This window comes from Cupressus sempervirens, chromosome 3, assembly GCF_028749045.1.
Source record: "Cupressus sempervirens isolate cs-2001-9-10 chromosome 3, ASM2874904v1, whole genome shotgun sequence".
Classification (NCBI taxonomy): Eukaryota; Viridiplantae; Streptophyta; class Pinopsida; order Cupressales; family Cupressaceae; genus Cupressus; species Cupressus sempervirens.
Genome location: NC_143120.1, coordinates 671,144,370 through 671,157,383, shown reverse-complemented (window position 1 = coordinate 671,157,383; position 13,014 = coordinate 671,144,370). Strand labels below are relative to the sequence as shown.

General features: G+C 32.0%; 1 pseudogene; it reads right to left on the bottom strand.

Moving 5' to 3' along the window:
* Positions 1-2,038: 2,038 nt before the first annotated feature.
* On the bottom strand, positions 2,039-3,333 carry LOC149568504 (L-lactate dehydrogenase B pseudogene; annotated as a pseudogene).
* Between the last annotated feature and the right edge of the window lie 9,681 nt (positions 3,334-13,014).

The following is a 13,014-nucleotide window of genomic DNA, read 5'->3' as shown; positions in this document are numbered from 1 at the left end:
TCACAATGCAACGATAATCAATAGGGTAACTCAAATACCTAAAAAGTGTGTGAGATAAAGTTGAAATTATTATAGCATTTGTCAAAAAGACACTTTCCTTTACTTATTTTCATAACTTGATCAAGTCGAAAGGATATAGTAATAATCATTAATAACTCCAACTTTTCTATGTATTCTATCATAGGTGAGTCTCAATGTCAACATGAAGATCTCTCTCTAGATACCATGTCTTCGATGTGTTGGATTTAATCGGCGCATTGACCAAAGAGTTATCCATGATATTAGACTCTGTATAATCATGTGAAATATAGATTTTTTGAAAAATGTGTAAAATAGCCTTTGCATTATAAATAATATTTTAGATGGTCTAATATGGGAGATTAAGACCCTTTAAACATATAAAAATGTTGTTAGAGTCCCATTCTAACCAAACTTTAGTAAATCCTAAGTTCTTAGCAACAATAAGAACCTAAAGGGTGGCCATAGATTTTGCAAGGTGTTTGGGCTAAGTTTCCATGAGGAGTGTCACCACAATAAGAGAATGTGTCAAATGGTTTCTTAACACTCCCCTAGAACCAGCTAGCCTAGGGTTACCTTTGGCCACCACATCAAAATTTTCTTTATCAAATCCTTTGGAGGGAGCTTTCATTTGGAACAAGCTCTACCGGAAACAAGTTTTTACCTTTAAAGCATGGATTTTTTAGAAAGAGATTTGAGGGACAATAGATCTTAAAGTTCACTAAAATAGGCCTCAAAATGTTATTGAAGACCACACTTTAGAAAACATTTTGATCTCTAAATTTAAATCTATTGTTACGCTCTTTCCAAATATCCCAGAGAACACAAGGAAGGATTAAAGACCATGATTTTTGGGCCTCCATCACTTGGTTGGGAGAGGACCATGTGATAAAGCAGTTTTGAATAGTGCTAGGGAGAATCCGGTTTACATTAGCCTTGCTAAGAATGAGGGACCATATCTCCATAGCAAAGGGGTACTAGATAAAGATGTGGTTAATTGTTTCCTCATCATTCTTACAAAGGTAACATCTATTTGGCAATAAAAACCCTATCTTGCATAAATTATTTATTGTATGAATTTTGTTATGCAATAAAAACCTTATATTATAAGATTTTTTTTCATGTGTAGTGCTACTTGTTCAAATTTTTAATTTCCATTCTCTCAGTATTATTTGTTGAATATGTTTTAATATTTGTTGGTTTTTGTTGTTTGTTATCTACTATTATCATTGTCATTGTCATAAAAGGTAGGAAAGAGTTGACTAAGGGCTTGGAGGCATAATCTTTGGTCAATTTCTTGATTTAGCTAATGGATTAAAAGCAATTCGCCAAGAAAATTAGGGAATAAATCTTCTCCACATTGACAAAAATTGCATGGATTTTTAATCTTAATCGATTTGTCTGAATTTATGGAATTTATTTTGACATTTTCTAGATTTTTGTTACGTAATATTGTCATTTGAGAAAGTGTCAAGATTTTTGCTTAACTATGATGGCTCAAATATGATGACCTTATTTTAGAGGCAAGGAAAGAAAGAATTTGCTTGAAAATATTGAGATTCAAAATGTAGCAAAAAAGTTCATTCGAATCATAATAAAAATCCTCACAAAACCATGCATAATAAAAATTGTAACAAAACCTTAGCAAGAGCCTACAATACAATGGTAAATTGTGAGCCTCTTATTGAAGATATCGTGGGTTCAAATCCAATTGCACTTCATAAATAATAATAATTATTAATATTGACTTCAGCCTCTTACCGATCAAAAATAAATAAATAAATAAAAATCGTAACAAAACCATGCATGACACAAAGTTGTAAAACAAAAACAATATTCATTCTGTGTAAACTTATCAGTATGCTGGCATAGAAAGATTATTTAGGGTCCGTTTGATTCCTGAAAGATGACAGGATTGTAGATTTAGTATTGAAGTCTAGAACAAGATCGTCTTCTATCAAGAAATATAAATTTAGATGGCATGAGAATATTAGTATTCCATATAGTCGAGATATATAGATTCTTGTGAGACCTAATTTTTTATTATTCATTTCATTGCCGAATGCTCAAAAGAAAAGGATATACCCTCCTCCCTTTGTTGCATATGTAGCCAATTGGAAGAAAAAACTAATAAATCAAAAGAGCAAACTGGTTAACTATATAAACAGTTAAAATAGAGCGATGGCGTCGACACCGTCAAATAGAAAGGCGCTGCTGAACGTCGAGAATGGCCTTCGCGGATTTGTTGAGACGATGGCTCTCCTCCTCCGTCAAATGTAAATTAACAATGCCCAGCACACCTCCTCTTCCCAGCTGCGCAGGCAGGCTCAGAAAAACCTCTTCTTCGATTCCATGAAACCCCTTCGCCAGGACAGAAACAGGGTGGATCCTTCTCTGGTTGCGGAGCAAACTCTTGGCCAAGTTAGCAGCGGAGTAGCCGATAGCCCAGGAAGTATAACCCTTCAGCTTAATCACCTCATACGCGCTGTTAACAACAGTGTGATGAATGGCCTCCAGATGGTGCTTCTCATAGGGAATCTGATTCTTATCCAGAAAGCTCAGCACGGGCATCCCTCCCACACTAATGGACGACCACAGCGCAACAGAACTATCGCCGTGCTCGCCGATCATGTACGCCTGCACATCCTGCGCGTTCACATCCAGATGATCGGCGATCATGAACTGGAAGCGCGACGTATCCAGATTTGTGCCGCTCCCGATGACTCTGTTCGCCGGGAATCCGGAAAGCTTCCATGTAATGTACGTCAAAACATCCACCGGATTCGACACAACCAGGAGTATGGCATGAGGGCTGTATTTTACGATCTGAGGCACAATGCTTTTGAACAGGTGGAGATTGCGCTCGACGAGTGCCAGCCTGGACTCCCCGTCGCGCTGGCGAGCCCCTGCTGTGATGATACAGAGGTCCGATCCAGCGGAAACGGCGTAGTCTGTGTCGGCCACGATCTTCGTGCGAGGGAGAAAGGCGGCGGCGTGCTGCAGGTCAAGCATTTCGCCTCTTAGCTTCTCGGCCTGTATGTCTACCAACACCAGCTCGTTTGTGATCTCCTGTGTCAAAATAGTTTGGGCGACCGCCATTCCCACGTTGCCGACGCCGACGACTGTGATCTTTGTGTTTCTTCCGCTGGGTGAAAGCGGGCCGACGCCCTCTATCGGCTTGAAGAAGCTCCCGGCTATGTCTATCCCCAAATCGCCATAACTCGTGCTTCTCTTTCCCTTCTCCATTTCTTTTTTTTGCCTTGATCAAAACCTCTATCTTCCTCTGTGATTTGATTTAGTTTGTTTGTTCAAAATGAGTCAAGTAATATAGGCGGGCCTGAAGCTGACTTTGGTTTTCCTTCTAGATGTTCGTGACGAGCACTTTGGTCTCCATTGCCGCCCACCACAGGCGAAACCAGCTTTTGAACCGCTTTTCACAGACTTTCTCTGCATCTTCGAGAACTAGGCTAGTACGGCTTTACCCAGTCAAATAGTGCTCTCTCAGTGAGACGTTGCTATTTTTTAAATGATTAGTTTATGAATTATGAATTGTTGCGAATTTTAAAGGCGCGGATTCGTTCCAGAGATCTTGGACGGCAGTTGCGCCATCTATTGAGATGACCGTACGACATTCGTGAAGATGCATCGTTTTTCTTGCCTCCCAAGCAAAAGTTTTAGGCCTGAATTTCGCTGCAGACACAGGGCTGTGCTAAGCATTTGACTTCAAGTTTCCTTGGGCCACAAGTTTTCAGCCCGTCTAAGGTGCAACTTATATGCACCGTTTTTCAAGTGTATTTCACTTGTTAGTCCTGCCAACTAATGTTTTCAGTGATGGTGATGGTGATAATTATTTTTTATGATAGTTCTTACTTCTTTTCTAAAGTTTATAAATCAGTTTTTTTTTTTAAATTAAATTTTAAACAGTAATTTCTAATTAATGATTAGTCAGTTGTAATTTTGTTAGGGATTAAATTTATTTTTGGATACAAAAATTTGAGAAAAAGCAATTGTAGAATGTTCTTTCAAATTTGTTATAAAAAATAAATAATAATTTAAACATTATCTTCTACAATCTTGAAAGACTTCTGCAATATTCTGTTTCCACACACAGATCACAGAAGTTGGGAATCAGCCAATTGTCAAAGTGCCCACTCGCTTGCCTTGCTAATCTCCAGTAATACTACTAACAAATGCCAAGAAATGATAATAAAAACATCCTTCCTCTAACATAATCAACCCTTGCTTATTCAAGTTTGAAAGGAAATCTATGCAGTATGAGTACCCCTTGAGACCACAAAAAATTTGAATAAAAACAACATAAATTATGCCCTAAAATAGTGTAACCCTTGTTGCATCTGAGCAACACAATTTGTCACACCAAAAAAAGGGGGCCTTTCCTTCAAATCCTCTCTCAAAAGTTGATCCTTTTGACGAATTCTCATATCTTGGTTGTGAATTCTATTGCCTCCAATTTCCACAACATTTAGTTTCCCTTCTCAGGACAAACAATCATTTCACCTCCTCCGAAAGCTTTTCTCAAAAGCAATTGTTGTCAGATTATATCTACGAAAATTTTCAAAAAAATTTGTGTAGAGGAACATTCTAACCTCCAGCCCCTTTTGCTCTACAACTCCTATTTCTATTTTCACATTTTCTTACCACTAAACTTCATATGCACATCATGCAATAGGTCAAGAAACTAGGATATCATGACCGCTAGATTTTTATGTGGGCTACTCAATTTGAGGATTTGTGAAATTATACGAAGCATTTAAAAGCCTTGTTTCACTTAATTTTAAATGAAATGAGAATTTGCCAAAAAAAACTATTTGTGCTAAACTGATTGTCACATTAATGATATACCACATTTCTCTGCCTCTACCAATTTTTGGGTGTACATATGTAGTCATTCATGAAAAACTCGATGATGGGAATCAACAACATCGATTGACACCAAATCTTGAAATATCTGTAAAATACCTTGCAAACAATTTAGTGGAAATGTATTAGAATAACAACAAAAATAATTGTCCAGAACTTTTTATTGACAAATGTTTAGCACACAAGGCAAAACCTTCCAGAATGCTCCATGTAATTAAGTGCTTAGATTTAAGGAAAAACATGTACATGGCATAGGTTTTTAAAAAAATAATTTAAAATTGAATTTTTTTTCTTATTAAATTTTGTTAAAACTATTTGTATTTGTTTAATATTAAAAAGGTTGTATCCCTCTCGTCTCTATAGTTTTTGTACTCTCGGCTTCAAATTATACAAATCAAACTACAAATCTTTTTCCTTTTAAAAATTAAGTAACCAATTGCTATTGTGGGCACTTTAAATAAATAATAATAATCATGAAAACTAGAAAGATCTAGTTATTATGTCATTTTTTATTTTATTTGTTATTTACCATTATAGTAACAATGTGTCTTTTGTATTCACTTACAATTAATTTGGTATATAAAATATGTAGTGTAATCTAATAAATTATAAATTAAATTATATCATTCCAATTTTATTTATTTTTTCTTTTTAAAATTTGTATTTATTTTATAAATATTTATATAACAATTTTTCTAAAATGATCATTTTATTATAAGGTAGAATCTATTGAAGTGAAAATTATGCTCTTCAAAATCTTTTTCTTTTCCAAAAGTTGTACATATAAATTTCCTTATCTTCCTTATCATTAAAACTAAACTCATAAAGTAGCTCCACTATAATTGTTCCATAATAACAAGTTGAAGAAAACAATAGAGAGATCCAAACTATGGTATAAGATAAAGCTTCCAATGGAAACTAATGTTCCTCCTTGTATTTGGTAATTTTCCTTCTATGATTTACCTGTCTCCCATAGTCTTATGTTTTTCCGTGCCTTCTACACTTTGCCTCAACAAACACATACCATAGATCATTCTTCAAAGCTAAAAGTTTCTAAAATTCAGATAGAAGCTTTGAAAATCATCTCCCATGGAAATGGTGGTGGTTGAAGGCTCATGTTCTCCCTTTCACATTTAATCATAGCATTTCAACAAAGAAATTTAAACCAATCTCCTCTTTCTAGCATAAGGTAGGGTGTCATGTCCCTTTTTTGGAGGTAATTTGATTTAATTAATTTAATTAATTAAGTTGTCCAAAATAATAAATATTTTATGAGGATGACTAATTAATTATTTTAATTAAATAAATAAGTGGTATTAAGTTAATTATTTATAAAGTTATCAAATAAAAAAATATTAAAAGACAACTTTATATTTAATTAATTTAATAAAGTGACTTGAATTATAAAATATTTTATAAAGTAACTTAATAAATAAATTAATGTTCTAGAAGTTTTTGGAGGAAGTGGAGGAAAAAGAATAAATAGGCATCCTGGGCTTCATTCTCACCAGGCAGATTTGTTGTTATTGATGTTGATGTTTGTTGATGTGCATTGTTGAGCCTAGGGTTTCTACAGTAGTCACAACTAGCCATTGAGAATGAAAACTCTCAATTGGTACACAATTTTGAGGGTGTGAAATATCACTTGAATTATTGTAGCTGGGAGGAAGATACTTCAGTCTTCTATTTGTGCTACATTGAGAAAAAAATATTTGAGTAAAAAAAGCAGTTTGAAAAAGCAATCTGAAAAAGCAGTCCGAAAAAGCAGTCCGAAAAAGCAGTTCGAAAAAGCAGTCCGAAAAAGCAATCCGAAAAAGAAAATTCGAAAAAGAAAAGAAAATTATTATAGCCATCTACAATCAGGTTGCTTTGGATATTCCATGCATTTTTTCTTATCATTTAGATGCCTATTAGAAGTTATGGCTGTAGGTGAAAGTTTGTAACAAATTTAAGCATTATTCTTGCAGATGTAAGCCACGAGTCTTGGTCATTTCATACTAGCATTGTAGTTGACACTTTATGTGCAATAAAGGGGACATAAGTTGCACGTTTGATATAGTTGTAATTGAATATGTGTTTATCATTCATGATAAGCTTATTAGTTTGCATACCAATTGTTTGACAAAATGTCAATTGGCTGTAGGTTCTCTTTTTGGTATAATTAATGTTATAACTTTGCATACGAAGTGTTTGTGTTAATACCACTTCGCTATAAGTGCATTAACGCCATCATAGGTTGCATCCAAAGTGTTTGTCATAATTACTATTTGTTGTGACAGCATATTTCAAGTAGTTTTTAGTTATATATATATGCATTGAATATTGTCAAAATAAGTTGCACATTCATGTTAGGTCATTGTGTAGTCAATTTTGAGTCTTCTTGCAAAATATTCTCATTGATGCAAATTGAAGAAGAGTCATTAAAGCAAACTAAAATACTATATCAGTCATATGACCCTTGCATGTGAGTTGTTTGACAAAATTTCTTGAGCCTTCAATCAAATTTGAGCAGGGTCATTACATAGGGACTCTAGCTCTTTTAGAGCTCTTGTTTATAATGGACTTAACACTATTTAATATTGCTATGGGTGCATATAAGTTGTTCATAGCCACTAGCAAGTTTTCATTTTAAAATTGAAGAATGGTTGACATTGTTAACTAGATAATTGTACTACAAAGTGGTGCAACCAATAGGATGTGGTTATCCTTCTTATAAAAATGTGGAAAATAGAATAGATTATTCTAAGAAATTAGGATATCATATTTATGATCTGTATTTTCTAGATTGTAAAAAAGTAAAATAAAATGTTCCAAAAATATTGTGTTTTCTTTAGGGCAGACGACTCAGTAGTAGCCCAGGCTAACTTCGGGCACCTAGAACTCCTAATCCCAATGTTGAAATTTGTCAATCTTTTTCATTAACCTTCGTAGGTGAATGAAGAGCTTAAAGTTAGTCTTTTGGCTTTTTTTCATTTATAGAGCTCTCTATAGAACTTGTAGAGTGCAAGGTGGTCTAAAAGTGTCATTTTAAAACATTTTCCCATAACTCATTATGTTCATCCTCCAAGCCGCTCACCAAAAATACAATACTTTATGCACAAATGGACCAATCAACAACCAATAAAACTAAAAAATAATCAACTATTATTACATGTGTGATCCACTATTAGTACATGTGCTATCATTTTTTGGGGCTTTTTATGTGCAGTAATTGGGGGGATCTATAACAGTAGACAGTAGTCATGGGAATGTAGGTGACTACTGGGCTGTCTCCCTTATTTATAGATTTATTTTTCTTTATTTTTATTGTTTTTTGATTCTATTAGGAGCTTAATCAACACCCAAGAAATATATGTTGATAGAAATATATATTTAAGTTATTATTGTAAAGAGGCATTATTTATTGTTATTTGATTAGGGAAAATATTATGTACAATTGAAGTCCAAAATAATCTCTACCAATTTATAGATTGTTGAAAACTAGTCCTTTTGATGGACAAATACCATAAAAGAATTTTTGACAAAGGGAAGGGTTATGATCATCATGTAGAAGTAAGTGAAATTGGAAGTTCACTACTAGTATCTTTTTACATATTAAATTAACAAGCACAATCTTCAATTGATCTATACACCTCAAAAGGACAACTTACAACTTACAAATTCAAACATATTATGTAAAAGTTTTGAAATGGATATCATTTTTGAAGTGTATTCTTACATAGGTGACCTAAGCAATTTAATTACCTCACATTAGATTAATATTTTGTCAATTCAAATTAGATTTTGTAAACAAACTGTTTAGTTTCCAAAATTTATATCTTTGAACATTTTGTAATTCATTCTTGTATTTTTCTACATAAGAAGTCATATTCAATCCAATTACTAGTTTAAATATTGTACAACAATGTAGTACATGCCTAAATAAATAAGATTGTTAAAATAATTAATATTAATATATAGAAAATTGTTAAAGAAAGTAATATTAAATAACTTGATATTAATAATTATTTTATTTTATTAAAAAAAAATTAAGTTTAAACTTCAAAAAATCATATAAAAATAATGTAGGTATGGAAATTAAAAATTATTTATTAAATTTTGTTAAAAAGGTGAACTATAATACAATAATAAGTTTAAATAAGAAATATATGTAATGGAGTATATAATAAAATATTATATATTCTAAATATGTCTAATATCATATATATACATATACATATACATATATACATAGACATATAAAATCTAATATATATAATAATAAATTTAAATTATGTTTTGTTATAGCAACTAGTGTTAGATGTGGCATTATAAAGATAACAAATGTCATTTCAATTATTTACATAAGTATTTAGATTCATAAAATAGTCCTTTTTTTTTCATTTACATAGGTAACTTGAGAAATTTAATTACCTCACATTCTTAACATTTTGTCAATTCAAATTAGATTTTGTAAACAAAATGACTAGTTTCCAAAATTTATATTGATGAAAATTTCGCAATTCTTTCTTGTTAATTGACATTAGATTCCCACAATCCATTGATAATATTTTGGAGTTTTTCTGGAATTTGATTGTGTAGCATTTTTTAGCATCAACTTACTATTCTATTCTCCAGCTGTTCATCCTGATGATGGATCACTGTGTGTGATCCGAAACATTGATGCTAAAAAATGCCACACAATCAAATTCCAGAAAAACTCCAGAATTCTTTCTTGTGTTTTTCCACATAAGAAATTATATTCAATCTAATTACTAGTTTAAATATTGCACAACAATGTAGTACATGCCTGAATAAATAAGATTCTTTAAATAATTAATATTAAATATATAGAAAATTGTTTAAGAAATTAATACTAAATAACTTGATATTAATAATTATTTTATTTTATTAAAAAAATAAAATTTAAGTTCAAACTTTCAAAAAATCATATAAAAATAATGTAGGTATGGATATTAAAAATTATTTACTAAATTTTATTAAAAAGGTGAAAGTTTAAAAATAATAAATATATTAAATATATTAAATAAAAAATCTAATACACACACACACACACACACACACACACACACACACACACACACACACACACACACACACACACACACACACACACACACACACACACACAGATGTACACACATAATAATTACTGTAATACAATTATAAGTAGCATATACTATTATATTACATATTCTAAATATGTCTAATGTCATATATACATAGACATATAAAATCTAGTATATATAACAATAAATTTAAATTATTTTTTGTTATAGCAACTTATGTTAGAGGTGACATTATAAAGATAAGAAATGTCATCTCAATTAATTATCAAAAGATACATGACCCATATAAAGTCAAAGTGAATATGGTACTTAAATTTAAACATTTGGGAGGGAAACATAATTCATGAGAATTTTCTTTTTTAGGCTAGGTCCTATGTAGGGGACATCTTTCAAAATAGAATGGGTGGGGTGATATTTTATATTGCCCTTTCCTCCATGTATAGAACCACGTCCTCACTCCACACTCATATTTAACACAGTTAAATAATTCACTCAATATGATAGTTTTTCCTTTGCCACCTATACAACTAAGTTACCATGTATGATAAATTATTCCTTCTCCACATGAAAAGATATGTCTATAGTGCACATCCATACCTATACAATATTTAAATATCACCCCTCCATTACTAATAAATATTAGAAATAAGAAATAATTATGTATATTTCCAAGCAATATTATATTCATCACTCTATCTCATGTATTATGTCAAATAGATGGCCCTTAGGTGCATGTCACCAATTATGGATACAAATTGATTCACAAGTGAAACTTGGAGATGAACAAAATACAACAATGATAAATGTTGTGTTATTACTATCTTCTATCCCTATATAAAATTTCTTCCCAATAGTTGGGATACCAATAATAATAGATATAACCTCTTCATCCACAATAACCTTCCTATCAACTACAACCATTCTACACTTCCCATTCCTTATGAATATTTTTAGTAATGGTAGGGTCACCTCTGTGTAGATGCTCCATGAATGAGGTGAAGTTGCATGTATGCCAAATTTCCTGCATCCTAGGTCGAGCCTTCCAGTTGTCATACAGGGCTAGTTCCCTTCTTTTCCTCAAACCTCCTATAGTTGTAAGTAAAAATTTCTCATCTTCAAGCTCAAATATAGTACTCACAATGCAACAATAATCAATAGGGTAACCCCAAATACCTAAAAATTGCACCTATTAAGCTTGGAGAGGAGAAGTTCACCTAAAAAGTGTGTGAGATAAAGTTGAAATTATTAATATGTTTGTCAAAAGGACACTTGCCTTTCCTTATTTTCATAACTTGATCAATTCGAAAGGATATAGTAACAGTCATTAATAACTCCAACTTTTCCATGTATTCTATCATAGGTGAGTCTTGATGTCATCAAGAAGATCTCTCTCCAGATACCATGTGTTGGATTTAATTGCCACATTGACCAAAGAGTTATCCATGATATTAGACTCTGTATAATCATGTGAAATATATAACTTTTTTCAAAAGTGTGTAAAATAGCCTTTGCATTATAGATAATAATTTAGATGGTCTAATGTTGGAGATTAAGACCCTTTCAACATATAAAAATGTTGTTAAGAGTCCCCTTCTAACCAGACTTTAGTAGATCCCAAGTTCTTAGCAACAATAAGAAACTAAAGGGTGGCCATAGATTCTGCAAGGTGTTTAGGCTAAGTTACCATGAGGAGTGTTAGCACAATAAGAGAATGTCTCAAATGGTTTCTTAACATTCCCCCAGAACCAACTAGCCTAGGATTACCTTTGGTCACTACATCAATATTTTCTTTATCCAATCCTTTGGAGGGAACTTCCATTTGCAACAAGCTCTAATAGAAGCAAGTTGTTACCATTAAAGCATGGATTTTTTAGAAAGAGAATTGAGGGACAATAGACCATAAAATTCACAAAAATAGGGCTCATAATGTTATTGAAGACCACACGTGGGAAAATATTTTGATCTTTGAAAAATCTATTATTATGCTCTTTCCATATATCCAAGAGAACACGAGGAAGGATTAAAGACCATGATTTGTTGGCTTGCACAACTTGGTTGGGAGAGGACCATGTGATAAAGCAGTTTTGAATAGTGCTAGGAAAAATCTGGTTTACATTAGCCTTGCCAAGAATGAGGGACCATATCTCCAAAGCAAGGGGCACTGGATAAAGATGTGGTTAATTGTTTCCTCATCATTCTTTCAAAGGTAACATCTATTTGGCAATAAAGACCCTATCTTGCATAAATTATTTATCTTAAGAATTTTGTTATGCAATAAAAACCTTATATTATAAGAATTTTGTTCATGTGCAGAGCTACTTGTTTAAATTTTTAATTTCTAGTTCTTTTCAGTATTATTTGTTGAATATGTTTTAATGTTTGTTGGTTTTTGTTGTTTGTTATCTACTATTGTCATTGTCATTGTCACAAAAGGTAGGAAAGAGTTGACTAAGGGCTTGGAGGCATCATTATTGGCTGACTTCTTGATTTAGCTAAGGGTTAAAATAAATTGGTCAAGAAAATGAGTGAATAAATCTTCTCCATATTTGCCAAAATTGCAAGGATTTTTTATTCTTAATCGATTTGTATGAATTTATGAAATTTATTTTAAAATTTTATAAGCTTTTGTTACGTAATATTGTCATTTGAAAAAGTGTCAAGATTTTTGCTTTGTTTAACTATGGTGGTTCAAATATGACGACCTTATTTTAGAGACAAGGAAAGAAAGAACTTGCTTGAAAATATTGAGATTCAAAGTGTAGCAAAAAAGTTCATTCAAATCATAATAAAAATCCATGCATAATAAAAATCGTAACAAAACCATGCATGACACAAAGTTGTAAAATAAAACCATCGTAACAAAACCATGCATGACAGTTGCAAAACAAAACCAATATTCATTCCGTGTAAACTTATCATTATGCTGGCATAGAGAGATTCTTTATAGATTTAGTATTGAAGTCTAGAACAAGATCGTCTTTTATCAAGAAATATAAATTTAGATGGCATGAGAATATTAGTATTCCATATAGTCGAGATATATAGA